The following is a 22,081-nucleotide window of genomic DNA, read 5'->3' on the forward strand; positions in this document are numbered from 1 at the left end:
TGAGCGGGGCAGGCCCCCTTTTTAATCTCTTCTGTAAACATTTCCTCAGCACGAGAGCACAGCTTCTGGACAGAGAGTTCTCACAGCACCTCTGCAGACACACCAGGTTCTCTTCCCTCACATTATTTTATTCATATAACTAACACTTACGTCGCTTGCTATGTGCCAGGCATTGGTCTGAGTGCTTTGCAAAGAAGAACTCACTTAATCTTCGTAACAGTCCTAGAAAGCAGGCAGTGTAATTAAACATGTTGTTACACGGCGTGTAATTTATCTTTGGGGAAAGGGTGCCTGGATCTCGGTGCAAATTGCTTTGTAGTCCTAGGCTGCCCATCCCATCTCTTTTCCCAAGAGATGAAGAGGGGAAAATAATCATCCTTCCATGGAGTGTGTCAGAGGGGCAGATTTTCAGGCCTGTAAGAAAGGCTCTGTACCCAGGGTCTCCGGGACACCTGTATACTTGTGATGACAGCGACTTCAGCCTTCCCAGCTGACCCTGTAGTCAGTACCCCTCACTTCTTCTCTGCCTGTTGGTGGGCTTCACCCCGTTTCCCGTCCTGCATTTTCCGGCTTTGGCTGGTCTCAGAAGTCTGGTGCTGGGCACGCGAGAGCAGCTGAGCCCAGGGTGAGACAGAGGAGCTCTCTAATCTCTGGCCCCGGCTGACCTCCGATTGCCCGGAAGCTCACTCACGTGGGGCACACACTGTGATTCATGACCCCTTGTGTTCAGCTTCCACCACTTTCCTCATCTGCTCTGATGGGGGATCGTGGGAACCCTGCAGACACTTGAGGGGAGTTGGACTATATTCTGGAGCCAGGCATTTAAGTACCTTCAGGGCCAGGAAGATGATTCTTTTAATTACAAAAATCATTGTGTACTCATTTATCTAAGTTATGGATTTGCCATTTTATAGAAAACCAAAGAAGAGTTATGATTGAAAGTTTTGCATTTTTGATCTGATTTGTCATCTTTGTCAACGTTATATATGCAGGCAGATGAGTGAGTCAGATGGGACACAGAGCGTTTTGAGAAGCAGCCGCTCACGACGCCTCACCTGCCCACTGGTCATTTCCCAGAGGCCACCACCGCCAATGACTTTAGCCAACAGCGCTCATCATCACTTCCACAGTTCTAAGTGACCTGTTTCTGCTGCTATTTGTGGATCTGCTTATTGTTATTTATTGAATTTGCATCTTCATTAAAATCTAATTTTGGCTGTATCAATATTCAGTATTTCTGACAGTTCATGGGTGTATACACACAGTATTTTAAACACTGCTCACAACTGAGCCATGTGGTCAGTATGCCATGATTATTTCTCCTGCGAATTCTAGTTGCATTTTAAGAGTAAAAGTTCTTAGTTCTTTTATGTGTACTAGTTCAAACTCAGTCTCTTCTTCAAAAGATAAAATAAGTGCATACACCTTTAGAAGATACGTCAATACATTAAAAAAAGTATTAAGAGTTCTATCAACTTCAGCTTCTTGAAGAAAGTTCTCTTAGAACCCTGTTTCCTGATGGGTTATTCTCTAAGTCTAACAGGTATCATCATCTTGGGATTTCCATCCCTGTTCTAGGGACTGACTACCTCTCTCTCACGTTGGATCCTCATTTCTTTGTAGATGAATCATACCCTCTCGTAGCTTCTGGAGAAGAATTTACATCTGAAAATGTCTTCGACCTCCCCTCGTTAAATTGATAGTGTGATAGTTTGGCTGGGTATAGAATGCTAGGTAAGGAGTCCTCTTTCTCGCAGAATTTTGAAAGCTTTGCTTCCTTGCTTTTGCTTGTTCAGTTAGAAATTAAGATGTTCGATTCCATTCTGATTCTTGATCTCATATATGGAAATGACAACATGTGGGATCTTCTCTTTGTGCCCAGGGTTCTGAAATAAGGCTGTGAGGTGCCTTGTGTGAATCTGCTTAATCTGTTTAAAGTCATGCCTTTGGTTCCGACATCTTTTTGAGTTGTTTCATTGGTGATTTTCCTCTGTACTCCCTGGTGCTCATATTCTTCAGGTGTTGGACTTCCTATACTGGTCCTCAAATATTATTTCCTTTTTTATTTTTTTCCTGTTTCCTTGCTTATTCTACTTTGTGAGATGTTTCCTCAACTTTATCTTTTAAGCCTTCTAGTGAGATTTTCATTTCTTTTGCCATAGTTTTCATTTACAAGAGTTTTTTTTGGTTTTAGAAATAGCATCCTGTCCTTTTTTTGATGGAGGCAACATCTTCTTTCCTTTCTCTGAGAATATATGTGAAAGTTTTATTTTTTTCCCCCAAACAGTCTGTTTCCTCCTGTTTTGATTGTTTTGGTGTGTCTTTCACGTTGGACGCCTTTCTCAGGTGTCTGTTGATCTGGCTGCCTGCTGCCGTTTAAGAGTGTAGCACACACACAAAACCAAGGCAGCACTAGAAAGCTGACTGGACCCTTTGAGTGTGGGAGGGCTTGTGCTCTGTGATCTTCACCAGAGGGTGGTGAAGGCTCCCCACCATCCCCAATACCAGTGTCTTTAGTTCTTTTCTTTTTGGCTCTCAGATGCCCCAGAGTGGACTTTTCCTACCTCCTGCTAGAGGGCTCCACCTAGCCTCTCTCATTTTGAAGACAAATGGAGGAAAAAGGCTGGGTTCACAAAATCAGGGTAAAACCTTTCATTTTAATCACCCTGTCTTCGCTATGGTACCTCCACCCTCAGCTGTACCTGCTGACTTTGAGAATCCCCCTGTTTACTCTTTACGAAAACTAAAGCCCACATCTGCGTTAAAGGACTGGTCCAGCTTCATGGCATTTCAAGCCATCTTTCTTTTTTGCTCTTCTACTCACATTTCCAAGGATACCTTTGACCACAAACTGCTGGGCCTGTGGGGTATCTGGAACATAAAGCAGATTTTTTTTCTTTTCTTTTTTTTCTTTTTGTTTACTTTGAGGATTAATATGAATAAAGTGAAATGCAACTAATCTGAAGTGAAGAGCTTGAGAATGGGAATCCACCCTTAACCATCATGCAAATTGAGATCTAGAATATTTGCCACACACCAGAAGCCTCACTCATGTCTCTTCTCTGTCAATTACCTGTCACTATCAGGTGGTTTTGCCTGCTGTTGAACCTCATAAAAGTGGAACCAGACAGTGTGTACTCCTTCTGGCTTCTTTCACTGTATGTAATGACTGAGATTCATCCATGTTACTGCATCCATGTTTTTGCAATTGTTAATGCATCAGCTGGCTCTTTGTTATTGCTGTGTGGCATCCATCTAGCATCCACAGCTTATTTACTCATTCCAGTATTGATGGATATCTGGGTCATTTCTCTTTGGGGACCACTGTGAATGAAGCTGCTGTGAACATTCTTGTTCATGCCTTTCAATAGACCTACGCACTCATTTCTTTGGCTGTATTTTTTGGGATCGGAATTGCCGGGCCGTTGGGAAGACGGAGGTTTAGCTTTGGTAAATACCACCAAAGAGTCTTCCAAAGTGGTTGTACTAAGCCATTTGCTTCTTGACTTTTCCCACCGCCAGCTGAACATTTAACTTTCTGAATTGGCTAAACCCATTAATACTTGTCCATCTGCTTTCTGGTTTCCAAATATCTGTGGCTGTTTTTCCTTCCCCTATTATTTTTGTCCTGGGGAATTTACTGTCTTTGCAGTAGGGTTTGTGGAAGGAACAGAGCTAAGTGTGTGTTTTCAATCTACCATCTTCAACTGGAAACCTCTGTTAGGATTTTAAGATGGCTTTTAGCTCTCTCAGTCACACCAAACATAATCATCCCTGTGTTTTCTCTGAGGCATTTCTGCTTAATGGTTTTATAAAAACAAGGCTTTATGGCTCTCAGCCTTTCACAGCTACTCCAGACACTGCTTTCTGTGTTTTGCATTGCCAACACAATGATACTTCTGATTCCATGTCGTTATCAGATACAGCGATCAATAAAGAACACAAGCTGAACATACAGTTTGTTAGGATTCTTTCCCTTATTTTTTTTCTCTTTAGTTTGCAAAACCCTGAGTTGGCTATTAAATGTAGGATTTTTAAGCTGATCAGATAATGTTTAAGTCTAGGCAAATCTGAATACCGTAACATTCAACCTTGTAGCATCCCAGCCCTTAACCATGTAATATCCCAAGCGTGTGCCCCAGGTGTTCCCATCGCCCCTGGAGATTCTTCACCATTTCGGTTTGTACACTAGGACCAGGAGGCACAGTGGAAACTCCTAGAGCCATGAATCGGCAATCAGATTGTGATTCCCCAAAGAACCAGTGGTGTATTTTCACCCCTACCGACCCTCTAGCCCACTCTGGCTCCTCCTTCCTGTGCAGAGTTGGTGGCAGAAGGCGCAGAATGGCAGCAAGGAGTCCAGGACATCTTGTGCACAGTGGCGGTGACCATGTGGCAGACAAGACAATAGGCACCCTAAGTGCCTCAGATGCTCCTGAGCTCTGGATGTCCCTGTCCGGGTACCACCCAGGCCCTTCCTCAGGAGACCTAACCCTTTGTCCTCCACTTAAATTCCTCTTTATCCGTCCTTCCTGCGTTACAGAACTGGCAAGACCATGTGGCAAGACTTCACTGGATGTGGTTTTACTCATTAGAATAATATTGGCATGAGGAAACGCCCCAGTCAGCTGGTCAACCAGACATGTAGTGGGTTGTAGTGTAGCAAGTGCTTGGCACGTGGTAAGAATTGAGTGAATGACAGCTGATACTGTGTGTATTATTTCTTCTTACACACGGAGCTTCTGAGTAACCAGGAGAGTTAACATGCTCTACTTGGTCAAACTCCAGCTGACCTTGACTCACCTGACTCTTGCTTTGGAATCTCAAGAATGTAATCAGCCTGCAGACTCTTCATTTTTGTCTCCCCTGCTTCTACATATTTCAGAGCTATGTTATCCCCACACCACTAATTTCGTAGTTTACTTCTATTAATGTAACAAGTAATATTTCTAAGTATAAATAACCACATAATTATACCTTTCCTGACCCTCTAATCAGATGCATCTAATATATTTATTACTTTACCTAATACATTTCTCTCCTCTAAATTCCCTTATGATCACTGGTACCTATGGGTATAAATAGTGGTTAGGTTCGTATGCTAGCTGGCAAGAGAATTTTTGAAAGGAAGAAAAGGCACAAAGTCTGGCAACAATAACAAACCTCAAATATTTTGCTGGGAAATAAACAGTGTGGCCAGGGAGAAAAGCTTGATTGTAACTCTTATACAGTTGAATTAGTGCATTCATCTGTGTTGTGATAGAAAAAACAAAACAAAAAAAAAACTAGGTTTTTGTGAGTTAGCTTGAGATGTAGTCAACAATTGCAGTATTATTTCTGTGGCAAACCCTGCTTGCATTTCAAACAGCCAGTTTATGAATTAACTTTTGCATGTAATATATATTTAAAGTGAAGACCATGCTAAGAAGTTTAAAGAGTTTTATAATTCTAGTGTCTTTTCTGTTTCTTTTAATACTACTGATGCTGCAAGGGAGGTAACTTACAAATTTTACAAGTAATAAATCTATATATAATGTTCATAAGTGAAGAATTATGATGAAGTTAAAAATTTGGAGAGCTGCATCTTGATTTGGAGAATTGACATTGCTCTATCAGAATAGAATGCTTAAAAAAAAAATGGCTTTGATATCCAGAATTTCCCCCTGCAATTCCACTGACTTCCCTTCGGCAGATTTGACGATTTGGTGAAAGGATCGCTGCTATGTATTTCCCATCAGCACTACCTGAAGTGCCTGTCTGAATGATTAAACTGGATATATTCCAACAATGTCTAGAATCTCCCTAGATTTGGATTTACTAACCACACCTCGTAAAAACCCAGGGGTCAAGCTGTCGGACTGCCAGAAGTCCATGAGGGTTGTTTGTTGTTTATTGTTGGTGAACTGGCTATTCCTTGATGGGCGCCCCGAGGTTGGACCTCAGCATCGGATGGAGTGGTCCTTGCTCCTGAAGCTCCAGCAGAGCTCTGCTTACACCCTCGGAGCTTCCTGGGGGAAAGGGGACTGGGTCTCTGTCTCTATCCTGGGCACCTAGCCCTGCATACACTGTGCCATTGTTTTCATCTTTTCCCCCGTTCGTTGAAAATAGACGCGGCAAGTTTACTATTGCTGCTTTATACCTGGAGAAGTGGAGGCAGCACACAGTTAAGTAAGGAGTGGTGCCATGGTGACAGGACTGTGGTCACGATGAAATGTCAGGTGTGAAGTGCTTTCCTTGGTGCCCTGGCAGATGGAAACGTGCACTAATGATAGTGAAGGCCCTATTTATGGTTGATTGTTGCTGAAAGAGCACAGCTAGTTGGTCCCACAGTGAGACTGAGAACACCAGGTCTCCCCACTCCCAACCAGCCCACACCTGTGAGCCTCACTGACGAACCAGCTCCCAGGCCAGTCCTCTGTGGCTGAGCCCTGGGCTCCATGTAGCTCAGCTCGGAGTCCTCATGCCCCGTGCTCTCCCTACAACTGCAGTAAGCCTTGGTTTCCTTATCTGTAAACAGTGGTAACAGAACAATGGGATTGATGCTGTATGAACCCAAAATAGTATGATACAACCCCCTCCCCGAAAAAAAGAAGCCTCTGTGCTTCAGCTTTGAATACAAATCCCTTCAATTAAACCTTCATCAGGAATCATGTCATTTCAGAGCTGGTGAAAACTATTGATAAGTAAAATGCAAAACTCCTTGTGCTTTTGCAAAATGGCAGACACACTGCAGCCGGTAAGCAGTACCGTCCTGTACCAGGAGGAGTCTGCAAATGTGCGAGTTTTGAATTGGGCAGGATTTTCAGAGAATGTCTCTTGCATAAGATAACGGCAGGGCCAGCCTTCATGCCATCAAAGCGATGATGTGAGGATCAAATGGGATAAAGTATAAGAAGATGAGGTTAAGTCTCTGAAACTTTGAGTGGTTTATGAGTGGGAGAGGTAAGCAATTCAACAGGCTGGTGACCTGGCTGAAAAAACTCATGCCTGTGGCTGTGTGAGAATGGACCACAGAGGGGTGCTCCTGGCAGCCCGGGCCGCTCAGGAGGTTTTTGCAGTCCTCTGGGCAGTGAGCTATAACCAGGAGAGAAGAAACGTGGTCTTGCCGGTTCTGCGAAGCAGGAAGGACGGGTAAAGAGGGATTTAAGTAGAGGATAAAGGGTTAGCTCTCCTGGGGAAGGGCCTGTATACTCTACACAGTTACAAGGGTTAGGATTTGAACATGCGAATTTGGGGGAAAACAATCAGTCCACAGCAGGCAGATGCTACTACCTGCCACAGCGTCAGATTGCAGTAAGTCGTGCCTTCAGTTGCCTAGAAATTGGCCACAGCTCTGTTAGGGAAAGAAACTTCAGGTGGTAGGAGCAGGGTGTGTGTGTAGAAGTTGGTCTGGGGCTGGGTGGAGAAGCTGCGGGACTTCTGTCTTTGTCAGAAAGCCTGGACTGAGGAGAGAGGGTTCTGAGGCTGCCCAGCTGACAGCCTGCTGCTGAAATTAGGAAGAGGGGGTGGTGGAGAGGACATAGCTCAAGTGGTAGAGTGCACGCTTACCGTATACAAGGTCCTGGATTCAATCCCCGGTACCCCCTCTATACATAAATAAGCCTAGTCACCTCCCCTCCCAGAACAAACAAGGAAAACCTAAAAAAAATTAAGTTACAAGACGAAAAAGAAAAATTGTTCTTAAAAAAAAAAAAAGGAAGGGGAGGATGAAAGGTGCATATCCCAGTATCTTCCTATTAATTTCCATACTCAGCCGATCCCAAATGAGACCAAATCCATACGCATCTACCAGCCATCTTCATTGTGCAAAGAAAGCTGCCGGAGACAGCTGGTCGCTGCAGTGCCCAGCCGCGGGGAAGGCAGCATCCGCGTGAAATCCCAGGTGGAAGGAAGCCCCTGAGAGCGGGGGCAGGCAAGAAGTTTGTGCGGGTGTGAGAAGGGTTTGACAGAGGGCAGGACTGGTCTTGCGGCCAGGAAATCCTTCCCCGTCGCAGACTGAGTCGTCCGCCTCCCCTGCGCTGGCCTCGGCTGGAGAAATCATCTGGTTTGCAAGTAACTGCTCTGAATGTGCATAACTCAAGGGCCGTATTGATTCTGTTGTTCTTCTCTCTGCTGCTGGTATTGAACCGGGAAGTCCACCATTCTAGATCCCCCCGAATGAGTGGCCCATTGCCTCACCCGGCTGTTTCTCTACTGACGGCTGTCACCTCGCGATTTAAGTTTTCCCGACAGTGGCTGAGCGTACCAGCGTCAGCTCTCGTTTTGAGTTCTTGGGTCTCTGGGTTCTGGGGAATCTTCATTAACTAAAAGCAACATCCTTTCTTGTCACTTTGCTACAGAGAACATTGGTTTGCCTGTTCTTACTGGAAAAAAAAAAAGAGAGAGAGCCAAACTTCTTACTAAAACAGTAAATAGATTCATAACCCTGTTGAAATCATCTCGCCGGGCCTGTTATCTCGACGACCTCCACGGAGGAGGGAGCAAGTTTTGAAGGTCTCGGAGGTGAATGGTTCTTAGCCGTCCTCTGCTGGTAGAATTGTGCATCTGGCTGCCGTGGACTGAATTGTTTTCTGAAACACAGGAGTTCGATGTTCCTTCCCTGTTCTGCCTTTTCTGTACCCGGGTGTTATTCTCCAGCGCTTTGCCGCAGCTTCTGTTTTCCTTTACCCCCAAAAGGGAAAACAAATGTGTATCATCATGAAGTTCTGTGCTTGGCAGATAAGCACAAAAATGTCTGCAGTATCTGCCTGCACTTCTGGGCGTGACATACTTTTAAGTGACACAGAATGGTATTTCCCCTTCAGGAGGTAGAGCCCTAGTCTAGGGGAAAATGGCGGTAACACAAACACCTGTGTTCTTGGAACTGGAGTAACTACCTGGGTTCTCAATAAACCCTAAATCCTAGTGCATTAAAATCCTAAGAAAAGCTACAAGGCCAAGAGTTCATCTCACCCTTCCAAGGGTTTTAGCATTGCTTCTGAAATATTAGGGCACTGTCTCACGAACAGCCGTCCCAGGTATATTGTGACGTCTCTTTTTAGCCTGCCATGCCCAGAAGAGTCTCGTTGTGGAAGAACTGAACTGGGCATAGGATTTTTATGCTAATAATAACGTAATTTTGTTTAATTGTTCGGGCTGTAAACTAAGCTTTGACAGAACCTGTATAAAATCAAAAACCCAAGTTGATGCCAGAGGTTCAGAAAAGAAGGTTGTTGAACTGAAACACAGACCCCTGGGAGAGAGCGCTGAGCATTACAGACACAGAACACCTCTTTCAGAAAAGCTTGCCGGCAAACGAAGCCAAGCCACACATGGGTGTCTGATGTCAGGGACAGCTAAGTAGGACCCAGGAGAGAACCCGACATTCTTGTATTTTAGGGCAAAAGCTATCTTCTCCACAGGAGACAAAGCCGTAGATGAAAAGGGCCTGGTCCCAAACCGCTCTGATCAGTCTCTCTGGGGTGCCATCCCCTGGGGAGAAAAATGATGCCGGGTAGTCACCGAGCCCACAGCACATCCCCCAAAGGTGGTGAGCTGTGCAAAGTCATCTGGGCTCTTGTCCAGGCTCATCTGGCAGCTATATGAAAAATCACCCAGTTTTGTTCAGTTCTAATGGTTGTCTGATTAAAAACATATGTGTGTGTGTGTGTGTGTGCATGCAGTGTAATCTGTGTGTAACATACATGCACTTAATTGTAGGTGTTTAATTTTTAAGTTAATATGTGCATATGGGGGAAAAATCAACTCCTGTAGATAAGCAAACACTCCCAGACACCAGTTTTCCTCCCACAGACAACTGTCAATTTCTTGTGTGTCTTTTCCAGATACATTTCTAAGCATATTTGCATATTTTTCCTTATTTTATTTTCATAATTTGATTTATTTACATTTTGAATAGAGAAACTTTATATGGATCCACGTTCAAAAGTTACAAAAGAATGTATAAAATCTTCCCTCCTAACCCACTTTCCCTCCCTAGAGACAACACATAGTTCCAGTTTTTAAGGCATCTTTCCAGAGATAGTGTATGCACATATGTATGTGTATTTCTCCTTGTTTTCAAATACAAGGTAGCAAGTTATGCACAATGTCTTCATCTCGCTTTTTTCCCCACAGTATAGACAATCTACTTTATTTTTTGTGTGGCTGCTTGGTATTTCATTATATGGATAGACCATAATTTATTGACGTGTTCACTTGGTTGTCAGTGATAATATGCTGCAGGACTAGGGGTACAGTGATGCAAGAAGGACATCTGGAGAGCAGAATTTAAGGAGGCACTTGCTCTCAGGGTTGTGCAAATGCAAGGCCAGCACTTGCACAAACCCAAGAGTGAGCGCCTCCTTAAATTTCGCATTCACTCTCCTCATCCCATCCCATTCCCAGCCCTGCTATGCTCTTACAAACAAGCTGCAATAAAAATTCTTGTTTGCACCTTTTTTTCTGTTTTTGCACATACTGTTGGGAAAATTCCCAGGTGTTAAAATGTTGAGGTCAAAGGGTATGTGGGTTTTCAAATTTGAGTAAAGGAAATTATTCACACTCCAGCCAACACTGTAAGAGAGGCCCTGTTTTCCCCTGCCCTCACCAACAAATTATTTGGGGTGGGGGCGGTAATTAGGGTTATTTCTCTATTTAATGGATTGAACCCACTACCTCGTGCATGCTAAACAGGAGCTCTACCACTGAGCTATACCCTCCCCACCTAACAAATGGTATTGTTAACACTTTGATTGTTGCCAGTTGGATGGATAACAACGCATCAAGAAAAATGTGGTCGAGCTAATTGTTTAAGGGATTGGATTGGAAATCAGAGTCTTGCAGCTCAACATAGAAACTCGGGAGTTAACTGCAGCTCGCTGTCTCCTCCCCCAGCAGTATTCAGCCTGCATCTGCTGTTGGCAGTGACCAGGAGATGGGACGCACCCTTTCACAGCGGAGAACACCAGCTCTGTGATCAGGCTGGGTTAATCCAGGTGGGACCTACGTTTAGGGTTACCAGATTAAGCAAATAAAAAACAGGAATACAAATACTGCCGGGGACGTAAGTTACAACAAAAAATATCATCCGTTTGAAACCCACATTTAACTGGGCATCCTGTATTGTATCTGGCATCCCTACCTGGGTTAAAATCCAGGTGCGCCGCTTATGAGCTCTGTGAACTTGAGTGAGGTCCTTACCCGAGCCTCAGTTTCCTCATTTGCCTGTTAATTCTACCACATACGGTTCTCCTGGGAGCACATGAGATCATCTGTGTAAAGCACTTAGGGCTGAGTGCACAACTGGCACTCCAAAAATCTAAGCTCTTTTTATTACTCTGGCATGTATGGTCTTCACTGCCTGACTTCCCAAAAGACACCAGCTTCTCTTCCTGACCTCTCTGCCTTTACCCTGCTCTTCCATTTGCCTAGGAAAGCCCCTGTCTCTCTCCAGCAGGCACTGATTCTTCCTAAGCCTTCACATATTTGGTGGGAGTGTTTTCCCCTCCCGGAAGGCTCTCACATACCTCCTGACTTATCAGTTACCCAACCCTGTGCTTCCACAGGGCCCAAGTGCTAACTTCACAACTCATGTGATGCCTTGTCGTCATGGCCCGTTTCCATGTCTGAGCCCCCTCCAGACTTTGAGCTTCATGAGAACAAAGATAACTTCTTACCTAGCACAGGTGTGTGTAGCAGGTGTGTGTTGAATAAATGCTTCGCTAGACAAATAATTTCTCTTCTTCTAGCCATGCGATGACTGGGGCTTTTAGATTTTTTGCCTCTGGCTTTAAAAGAGCAGTGACTGTATTTGGAGTTTAACTGTGAATCTCCTATTAACTTTTCCTTAGATTGTGTGTTTAAAATCCCAAATGGTACGTACCAAAGATTAAGGGGCATAGAAGCCAGTGCCAGAGTTCAGATTATAAAGTGAAATCTTAAAGTAAAAAGAGGCACTGATTTTAAATAAGACCTTTTCTTCTTTTTTTTTTTTTGAGAAAAGCTTTTATTTTAGTTTCCACATTCCTATCCATTAAAAGCAAAAACCTTTAAATTCTTTGTTACAATTTCTAACACCAGACTATCAAGGAGACTGATTCAGAGAAAATACAGTTTAACCCAAGATGAGTCAATATATTAACATGAATCATGAAATCTGTATTTTTTTTAGTTTTATGCTTTTTGAAAAAGCATTGTTTAAAAGTGCACATTTTCATCATACTTTATCTTCTGATTTCCCAATAAAAAGGAAAACTTCTTCTAGAATTACCATCTGAATCATAATTGAAAATGTTTACATAAATAAATTGTACTACTTAATCACTCTGCTTTTTAACACTTAACATGGTATTTATACGTTAAATTATTCACAAGCAAAACTTTAATTTCTATTTTTAGATTATTCTTGCTGATAGTACTTCTGTTTTAATCTTATTTGAAACCTTGGCTATAGGAGAAATTTTATTTCTTATTTTATTTTTCAAATATATTTTTATTGAAGTATAGTCAGTTTACAATGTGTCAATTTCTGGTGTACAAAACAGTACTTCAGTTATATAGGAACACGCATATATTCGTTTTCATTTCTTTTTCATCATAAGTTACTACAAGATACTGAATATAGTTCCCTGTGCTCTACAGTGTAAACTTGTTTATCTATTTTATGTGCATTAGTTAGTATCTGCAAATCTCGAACTCCCAGTTTATCCCTTCCCAACCACTTCCCCTACTGGTAACCATAAGTTTGTTTTCTATGTCTGTGAATCTGTTTCTGTTTTGTAAATAAGGTTGTCTTCTTTTTTTTAGATTCCACATGTAAATGATAATCATATGGTATTTTTCTTTCTCTTTCTGCCTTACTTCACTTAGAATAACATTCTCCAGGTCCATCCATGTTGCTGCAAATGGCATTGTTTTATTATTTTTTATGGCTGAGTAGTATTCCATTGTATAAATATAGCACATCTTCTTTATCCAGTCATTTGTTGAGGGACATTAGGTTGCTTCCATGTCTTGGCTATTGTAAATAGTGCTGCTATGAACATTGGGGTGCAGGTGTCTTTTTAAGTTAAGGTTCCCTCTGGATCTATGCCCAGGAGTGGGATTGCTGTATCATATGGTAAGTCTGTTTTTAGTTTTTTGAGGAATCTCCATATTGTTTTCCATAATGGCTGCATCAAGCTACATTCCTACCAACAGTGTAGGAGGTTTCCCTTTTCTCTACACCCCCTCCAGCATTTATCATTCAAGGACTTCTGAATGATGGCCATTTTGACTGGTGTGAGGTGATACCTCGTTGTAGTTTTGATTTGCATTTCTGTGATAATTAGCGATATTAAGCATTTTTTCATGTGCCTATTGGCCATTTGTATGTCTTCATTGGAGAATTGCTTGATGAGGTCTTCTGCCCATTTTTGGATTGGGTTGTTTGTGTTTTTGCTATTAGCTTGTATGAGCTGTTTATATATTCTAGAGATTAAGCCTTTGTCAGTCTCATCTTTTGCAAATATTTCTCCCATTCCATAGGTTGTCATTTTGTTTTGCTTATGATTTCCTTTGCTGTGCAAAAGCTTATAAGTTTAATTAGGTCCCATTTGTTTATTTTTGCTTTTATTTCTGTTGCTTGGGTAGACTGCCCTAGGAGAACATTGCTGAGATTTATGTTGGATAATTGTTTTCTTCTAAGAGGTTTATAGTATCTTGTCTTATGTTTAAGTCTTTAAGCCATTTTGAATTTATTTTTGTGTATGGTGTGAGGGAGTATTCTAACTTCATTGATGTACATGCAGCTGTCTAGTTTTCCCAACACCTTTTGCTGAAGAGACTGTCTTTATTCCATTGTATGTTCTTGCCTCCTTTGTCAAAGATTAGTTGACCAAAAGTTTGTGGGTTTATTTCTGGACTCTCTGTTCCATTGATCCATATGTCTGTTTTTGTACCAATATTATGCTGTTTTGATTACTGTAGCTCTGGAGTATTGTCTGAAGTCTGGGAGGGTTATTCCTGCAACTTCATTCCTTTTCTTCAGTATTGCTTTGGCAATTCTGGGTCTTTTGTGATTCCATATAAATTTTAGGATTATTTGTTCTAATTCTGTGAAACATGTCCTGGGTAATTTGATAGAGATCACATTAAATCTGTAGATTGCTTTGGGTAGTATGGCCATTTTAACAATATTAATTCTTCCAATCCAAGAGCATGGGATATCTTTTCATTTATTTAAGTCATCTTTAGTTTCCTTAGTCAGTGTTTTGTAGTTCTCTGCATGTAAGTCTTTCACTTCTTTGGTCAGATTTATTCCTAAGTGTTTTATTCTTTTGCATACAATTTTAAAAGTGATTGTTTCTTTCATGTACTGATATTTCATTGTTAGTGTAAAGAAATGCGACTAATATCTGTATGTTAATCTTGTATCCTGCTACCTTGCCAAATTATTTTATTAGCTCTGGTAGTTTTTGTGTGGACCTTTTCACACATCTGACACTCCAGAAGCTGTAAACAGAAACGTATTGTGCTCATTCTTTCCTCTGAGGGAACTTGTCAGGACCAGAGGGGAATCTGCTCATAACTGCCTTGGGGCTTCTTTGTTCCTGGGTGTTGCGTTGTCTCCTAACAGCATCAGGCTTAAGCATTGTCTTGCACATACCAAGTGCCCAGTTGCATTTTCTTAAATTGAATATTCTATCCTTATGTATGTATACACCCTGGAGTAGCACCAAGATTGGCTCTAAAGAAGACAAATACCAGATAGAGGATCACTTTGGAGGGAAAAATATTTTACAGAAGACCTTGGCCAGCAGCAACAAGTTCAGAAAATGGCTGAACATTTACATACTTTCTTCTCTGTGTTTTCTTATTCAAACAGGGTAAAGCTTACACAAATTTTGATGGTCTCCTTTCTTCCCATTCCTAGTATCATAGCCCTGTTCCAGTCTTTATTACCTCTTGGTTGAAAACCATAAAATTGCCTCCATCAGCCCTTCCTCTACTCACCTCTGTCTAAACCATCCTATCTGCCTTTGGCAGATGAATCTTCTTGAAGACTTGGTCCTCCTAACGTGACACCTGTCACAGAACATGTCATGGGTCCCAGTGTCTCCACACCCACACCCTCTCTGCCTCCCTTGTCTGTGTAGTGCAGATGCATGGGTGGTCGGGACATTTTTTTCAGAAGCAAAAGTCATCTTCGATCTTTGGGCATGGGCCAACCTGCTGCGTGGTGATCCAATCCTAGAACAGCCAGCATGGCTTTGAGTGTGTCCGCAATGAAAGACATTCAGATAGGCTTTCCTTAAAAGCTATAAGTTTCTTGACTGGTAGACCTTGATCTTAGCTCTCCTTGATTCCACAGTCACCACAGACTGATCCTGAAATTCATGGAGAAACTCAGGAGACCCAAATAGCCAGAACAACCTTGAAAAAGAAGAACAAAATCAGAGGACTTGGACTTCCTGATTTTAAACCTACTAGAAAGCTTCATAATCAAAACAGTACTGTACTGACATAAGGATACACATATTGATCAGTGGAATCGAACTGAGAGTCCAGAATTAAGCCCTCACATTTAGGGTCAATTGATTTCTGACAAGGTTGCCCAGACAGTTTGGGGTGGGGGAGTGGTGGCAGGTGGGATAGGATAGTCTTTATAGCAAATGGTGCTGGAACAACTGGATATCCACATGCAAAAGGGTAGATTTGGACCCGTACCTCACACCATATACAAAAATTATCTCATTGTGTGTCAAAAACCAAATAAATGCTAAAACTATAAAAACTCCTAGAAGAAAACATAGGCATGCATCTTCATGACTATGCATTAGACAGTGATTTCTTAGATATTAAAAAGCACAAATGATAAAAGAGAAAATAGATGAGTTGAGCTTTATCAAACTTGAAAACTTTTGTGCTTCAAAGGACATTATTAAGAAAGTAGAAAGACAACTCATGGAATTAGAGAAAATAGTTGCAAATTATATATCTGATAAAAGACTAGTATCCATAATATATAAAGAGCTTTTACAACTCAGTAATGTAAAGGCAAATAGTCCAGTTTAAAAATAAGCAAAGACTCTCAATAAACCTTTATTTAAAGAAGATGAACAAATGGCCAACAAGAATGTTGATACTCAGCATCATTAGTCATTAGGCACATGCAAATGAAAACCACAAGATACCACTTTATACCTACTAGTGTGGCTGTGACCAAATAGATAGAAAATAACAAGTATTGTTGAGGATGTGGAGACATTGGTACCCTTGTATATTGCTGGTAGGAGCATTAGGTGGTGATTTGGGAGACAGTCTGTCAGTTATTTAAATGATTAAACAGAGGGGGGATATAGCTCAGTGGTAGAGTGCATGTATAGCATACACGAGTTCGTGGGTTCAATCCCCAGTACCTATTTAAATGATTAAATGATTAAACATATGATTAAACATATGACCCAGCATTTCAATGCTAGGTATATACCCAGGAGAAATGAAAGCATACATCCACACAAAAACTTGCACATAGTTGTTTGTAGCAACATTATTCACAAATGCTTATCAGTTGATGAATGGATAAACAAAATATGGTTTATCGTACAATAAAGTATTATTCAGCAATAAAGGAATGGAGCACTGATACAAGCTCACCATGGGTTGTGCTCAGTGAAAGAAGTCAGTCACAAAAGACCGCATATTGTAAGATTCTATTTATATGAAATGGAAAAGAATTTAAAAAAAAACACCTTTCTGATGCTTTGTTTTCTTTCATTTCTCAAAGTGGAGAACTTACCTTACACATTGGCCTTGTCATTTATTTTATATTTGTTCCCATTAGAATCATATTTATACTTGTTTGCCTAATGAGATCTAATTCTAGCCCATTTGTGATTTTTTTTAAACGTCTTGATTGTTTTGTAATTTTAATTATAAAATTAATTCATGCTCATTAAAAGATTTCAGACTTTATAGGAAACTGAAATGTTTTCTGTCATCCCCTTTTGCAACAGATAATTACTATTAATTGTTTGTCTATATTTTTCTAGAAATTTTATCTCTGAATATACTAACTTGTTGGTTTATTTTCAACAGAATTATATCATACATACTGGTTCTTGCAACTTGTTGTTTTCACTTAACCTCTCCACCCAAGCCATAGCTCCCAAAATCTCAGCAGTATATATTTACTTACCTGTTTATTGTATTTTATATTATATTTTATATATAAATATATATTATTTTGCTTATATTTACCAGTTTATTATATATTTACATTACATATTTATACATAAATATACATTTGTATTACTCATATTTACCCGTTTATTATTTCATAGTAAAGACTGTGAGGAATATTTAAATCATTTCAGATTTTTCTATCTTCTCAAGTGATGCTACAGTGAATAGTCATGTTTTGCACACATGTATGTTTTTGTAGGATAAATTCTTGTAAATAGAATTGCTTGGGTGCTAGATACAATGTTTATTGAATTTTAAATGGATCTTTCCTAATTAGTCCCTGAAAGGAATTTTAATTTATGATCTTAACCATTTAGTAGATGTCTTAATGTTTCCAACCTTTTTGTGTTGAAGGGCTGACACTGAAAGTTCTTGTCTTTAGCAATTTTCACCCTCAGTTCAAGTGTCTTAGCACTGTCCATCCATTCATCCATCTTCCTGCAGTGCCATGTGGCTTCCAGACATCACAAACAAATTGCCAGGTAAAGGTGAGCTGGATAGTCTTCCCACCCATGTGCTAGGGTGTCAGCATGCGTGTGTGTGCTGTTCTTCCCAGCACAGCTCAGGGGGCAGCAGCAGCACCAAGGACCCTGAGAGTAAGGAGGACACAAGGGAGATCTAAGGTGACCTACGGTCTAGCTTCACTCCTCCCCTGACTTCACTAGGAAGACTGGGTGGAGTGACAGTTAGAGCTTGGGGAAAGGCAGGTAAACATATACTACAAACACATTAGTCACTTAATGCATGATCTCATCTCACCATAAAAGAGGTGACAAAATTTCCATTTTAACAGCTAGAGAACTGAGGCTCAGAAGGGATTGTGCCCAAAGGACACTCCTTATAAAGGCAATCTCACAACCTCTGAATCCAGAGCCCACCTGTGCTTGAAATGCAACCCCACCATATGAGTGAAATCTTGTGGTATTTGTCTTTTTGTTACTGGCAAGTTGTCCTTGGTATAATGTTCTCAAGATTCCTTCATGTTGTAACATAGGTTAGAATTTCCTTCCTTTTTAAAACTGAACTGTGTGTATATATACCCCATTTTGCTTATCCATTCATCCACTGATGGGCATTTGGGTTTCCATGTTTTAGCTATTGTGAATCATGCTGCTGTGAACATAGGTGTACAAATATTTCTTCAAGACCCTGCTTTGAATTCTTTTGGGTATATACCCAGAAGTGGAATTGCTGGATCATATGATAATTCTATTTTTAATTTTTTGAGGAGCCAACATAAGTGTTTTCCACAGCAGCTATATCACTTTATATCTCTAACAGTGCACAAGGTTTTCAGTTTCTCCACGATCCTCAACAACACCTCTTATTTTCTGTTTATTGCTTGTCTGTTTCTGTTGCATCCATCTTAAAGGGTATGAGGTGATATCTCATTGTGGTTTTGATTTGCATTTCCTTCATGACTAGAAAATTTTTCTTTTCCCCAAGGAAAAGATGTTGAGCATCTTTTCATGAGTTTATTGACCATTTTTATATCCTCTTTGGAAAGGTATCATTTCAAGCCTTTGCCCATTTTTGTGTCAGGTTGTTTGTTGTTGCTGAGTTTTGGGAGTTATCTGTATATTCTGAACATTAATACCTTATCTGATACATGATTTGAAAGTATTTTCTCCTATTCTGTAGATTACCTTTTTATTCTGTTGATAATGTCTTTTGATGCGCAAAAGTTTTTAGTTGTCATGAAGTCCAATTTTTTCCTGTGTTGCCTGTACCAATTTTATATTGAAAAAGCTTTTGATTTTTACCTCTAATCTGGTTCTTCCCTAGTCTTTCCCATGCCAGTAAATGACATGACTAAACTTCCAGTTGCTCAGTTGTCTGGGATTTATTTTTGAGTCTTTCTTCTTCTTGTAATCAATACAAGGATTTCTCTTGTTTCTACCTCCTAAATATCTCTCAACTCCTTCTGTTTTTACCTCCAGTTCTTCGTTGCCAGCATATAGAAATACAACTGATTTTTGTATATTGATCTTTCATCCAATAACCAAGCTAATTCCCCTTATTAGTTATAGGAACTTTTTTGGGGGTAGATTTGTTGGGGTTTTCTATCGAGACAGTCATGCCTTCTGAGAATAGACAGTTTTGTTTCCTCTCTTCCAATCTGTATGCTTTTTATTTCTTTTTTCTTATCTTATTTCACTGGCTAGCATTTCAGTATGATGTTGAATAGATGTGATGAGAGCAGATACTCTTACTTTGTTCCTCATCATAGGGGGAAAGTGCTCAATCTTTCATCATTAAGTATATGTTAGCTATAGAGCTTTTATAGATGCCCTTTATCAAGTGGAGGATGTTTATTTCTCATCCAAGTTTGACAAGGGATTTTATCAATGTATTTTAAAGCTATTTTGAAAACAATAGGATAATAACCTCTGCTTTAATGAATACTGACATTAATTAATTACACATTTCATGGTACTACATCATGTTAAAAATTCAAAGTCAATGAATGGTATAAATAAGTATTTTGTTACTATCTTTATAATGTTCTTTACTTCCTGGTTTTATTTTAACTCACTGAGTTAAACATTTTTTAAAAAACGTAAAACACATCATAGCTTTCCACACTGCCCTGCCAGTCCCATCCAGAGTTCTCCTAAGCACGTAGCAGGTGTGTGCTGACCTCAGGATCCCTGTTTTCTTGGTACCCGCGTCTCAGCAAATGCCCCTCATTCAGTTTAAATCTTACCCAGAACAATCCTTCTCCTTCTGTCTTCTGAGTCATTTCTTGCGATTTTTCTTCCTTAGCCAAAGTTTTATTTTCCTGCCCCTCTCCCAGTCTTTTCTGTGACGTGCAGAGCCTTGCTCATTAATCCGAAACTCTTGGGAGCTCTATATCCTTGGCCAGGTTTTCGTTTTTTTTCCTACTCCTGATGCTCGTGAGGCTTGGCTTTGGGCTTTGCTGCAATACTAGGCTTTTTTAGGAAGCTGAGCTCAGATGTGCTATAAGCTATGTTAATTCTGAAGTGTTATTGATATTCTGACCTTCTGAAAGAAATTCTGATATACATAAATGAGCATGTTGAACATAATGCACATGTTTTCATTAGACTTGGCTTTTTATCATCTAGGATATACTCCTTCACTTCGAAATTCTTACCTAAAAATTATTTCTATCCCTGGAGAATGTCCTCATCCTTTCAGAAAGGATATATTGATGGCTGTGTGTACACAGTTAGGTCACTGATTAAAAGGGAAGAACTCATACATTCAGGTGTGGGGATGGAGGGAAGGTAGCTAACATTTTACAGACCTGTTTGTACCAAACTCTGGAAATCATCTTACAGCTGCCCTTTAAAGTGTGGAGGTCTCCATTCCCATTTCACACACGATGAGACCAAGGCTCAGAGGACCCAAGGCTCAGAGAACTCAAGGCCACACAGCTCGTAAAGGGGCAAGAGCTAAGGTTCAAACCCAGGTGTCAGAGACTCCAGTCCACACCTTGCCTCCAGATGAGGGGTAGAGAATGTTCTGGAAAATGTACACAAGAGAGGCTCCTCTTTGATTGAGGGGATCCAGAGAAGGTGGGCTTCATGTTTTTTAACAGGTCATTAGGGAATATTTGTGATTTCCCCAAGAGCAGAACCCCTCTGAAGTTTGGAAACTGACAAACATCCTATTATTGCTGTTAAGTCGCAGCTCGTCACTGTAGTCGTTCTGTAGACAAGGTCTCCTTTCCAAGTTTTGAATAAGTCTTTCCTTTAAAGTGCTTATTTTTAGCTTTCCTCTGTGAGGTCCTTGGCTACTCGAACATTCTTTGTGCCTGCCTCAGTCAGTATGTGAAGCATCGTGCTGAAATGTCTTTTGAAAATCAGGAGTGGGAGACACTCTGCACCCCAGTGTATTGCGAAGTCCTCGTCCTGTGGGTCAGGACTTTATAACACACTGTGACCAGGACACTGTAATAAGGCAGCGCTCTGAGCTGGAGCACCAAGTTCAAGTCCCCCCCTGGCTGTCAACTGAGTTAACACGCGTACAGCTCTGAGAACAGGGCCTGGCCTGGCGTAAGTGCTAGGCAAGTGGCAGCTAGGGCTGAGTGTCAGGGATTCCCCCAAGGCAGTATGAATGGAAAGAAGGAAACATTCATGGTGTCCTTGGGGTCTTTAGGAAAACTGGTTCAGGAGTGTAGTGATGAATTAGCCCTGGTCCATGGAGTCCTGTTGAAATGGTTTATCATGTTCAAGGCCATGAAAGATTTATCCTCTCTAATTAGCAATCTGTTCACATGGGAAGAGAACTGACCAGCGGGGTGTTAGAGGGGATTGTGTGAGTCAGCACAGACGCCTACAGTCCAAGCTCGGCTGAAGAAGCAACACCACTCCAAGGCTTCGTCAAACTGGGAGCCCCAGGGCCAGCCTGGACCAGTGAGGAAGCAGATGGGGGCTGGAGGCAAATCCCCAGCACCACTGAGGGAGAGGCCTCCCGGTCCCTGGTGCCAGGCAGGACCTGCTTCTCCCCTCACCGGCGCTCCTCCTCTGGGCGCCAGCCAGCCTTTCCCCAGCAAATTCCACTCACCCCAGAGTTTGGGATCTGCTGGAAATGCAGTCACCTGGCTGGCCTCCCCTGAATCTTCGTTAGAACTTAGGATCCTTGGGCAAAGGATTTTTTTTTAATTCAATGAAAATAATATATAAGCTTTTTAAAACTTAATTCCCTTTTTAAAAAATTTAATTCTTTTTTAAAATGAAAATGATACATAAGCTTGGAATAAGTGAGAGAGAGAAGGAAAGAACTTGTAAAATGTAGTATAAAGGGTTTTAAACCAAATGTAGTATAAAGGGTTTTAAACCAAAAATGTAGTATAAAGGGTTTTAAACCCCACTTCTGTTTCCCAGATTTAACCAGAGCTAATAGTTTT

At 41.0% G+C, this 22,081-nt stretch overlaps 1 protein-coding gene and 1 long non-coding RNA gene across 5 annotated transcripts in view; both read left to right on the top strand.

Moving 5' to 3' along the window:
• Positions 1-22,081, top strand: part of CPPED1 (calcineurin like phosphoesterase domain containing 1) — a 226,309-nt gene that overhangs the window by 107,355 nt on the left and 96,873 nt on the right. The gene's annotated exons all lie outside the window — the stretch shown is intronic.
• On the top strand, positions 45-1,227 carry LOC140687021 (uncharacterized). The gene is made up of 2 exons (XR_012061027.1): positions 45-106; positions 993-1,227. It is a non-coding gene; the product is annotated as an uncharacterized lncRNA (long non-coding RNA).

Source organism: Vicugna pacos, chromosome 18 (assembly GCF_048564905.1).
Source record: "Vicugna pacos chromosome 18, VicPac4, whole genome shotgun sequence".
NCBI lineage: Eukaryota > Metazoa > Chordata > Mammalia > Artiodactyla > Camelidae > Vicugna > Vicugna pacos.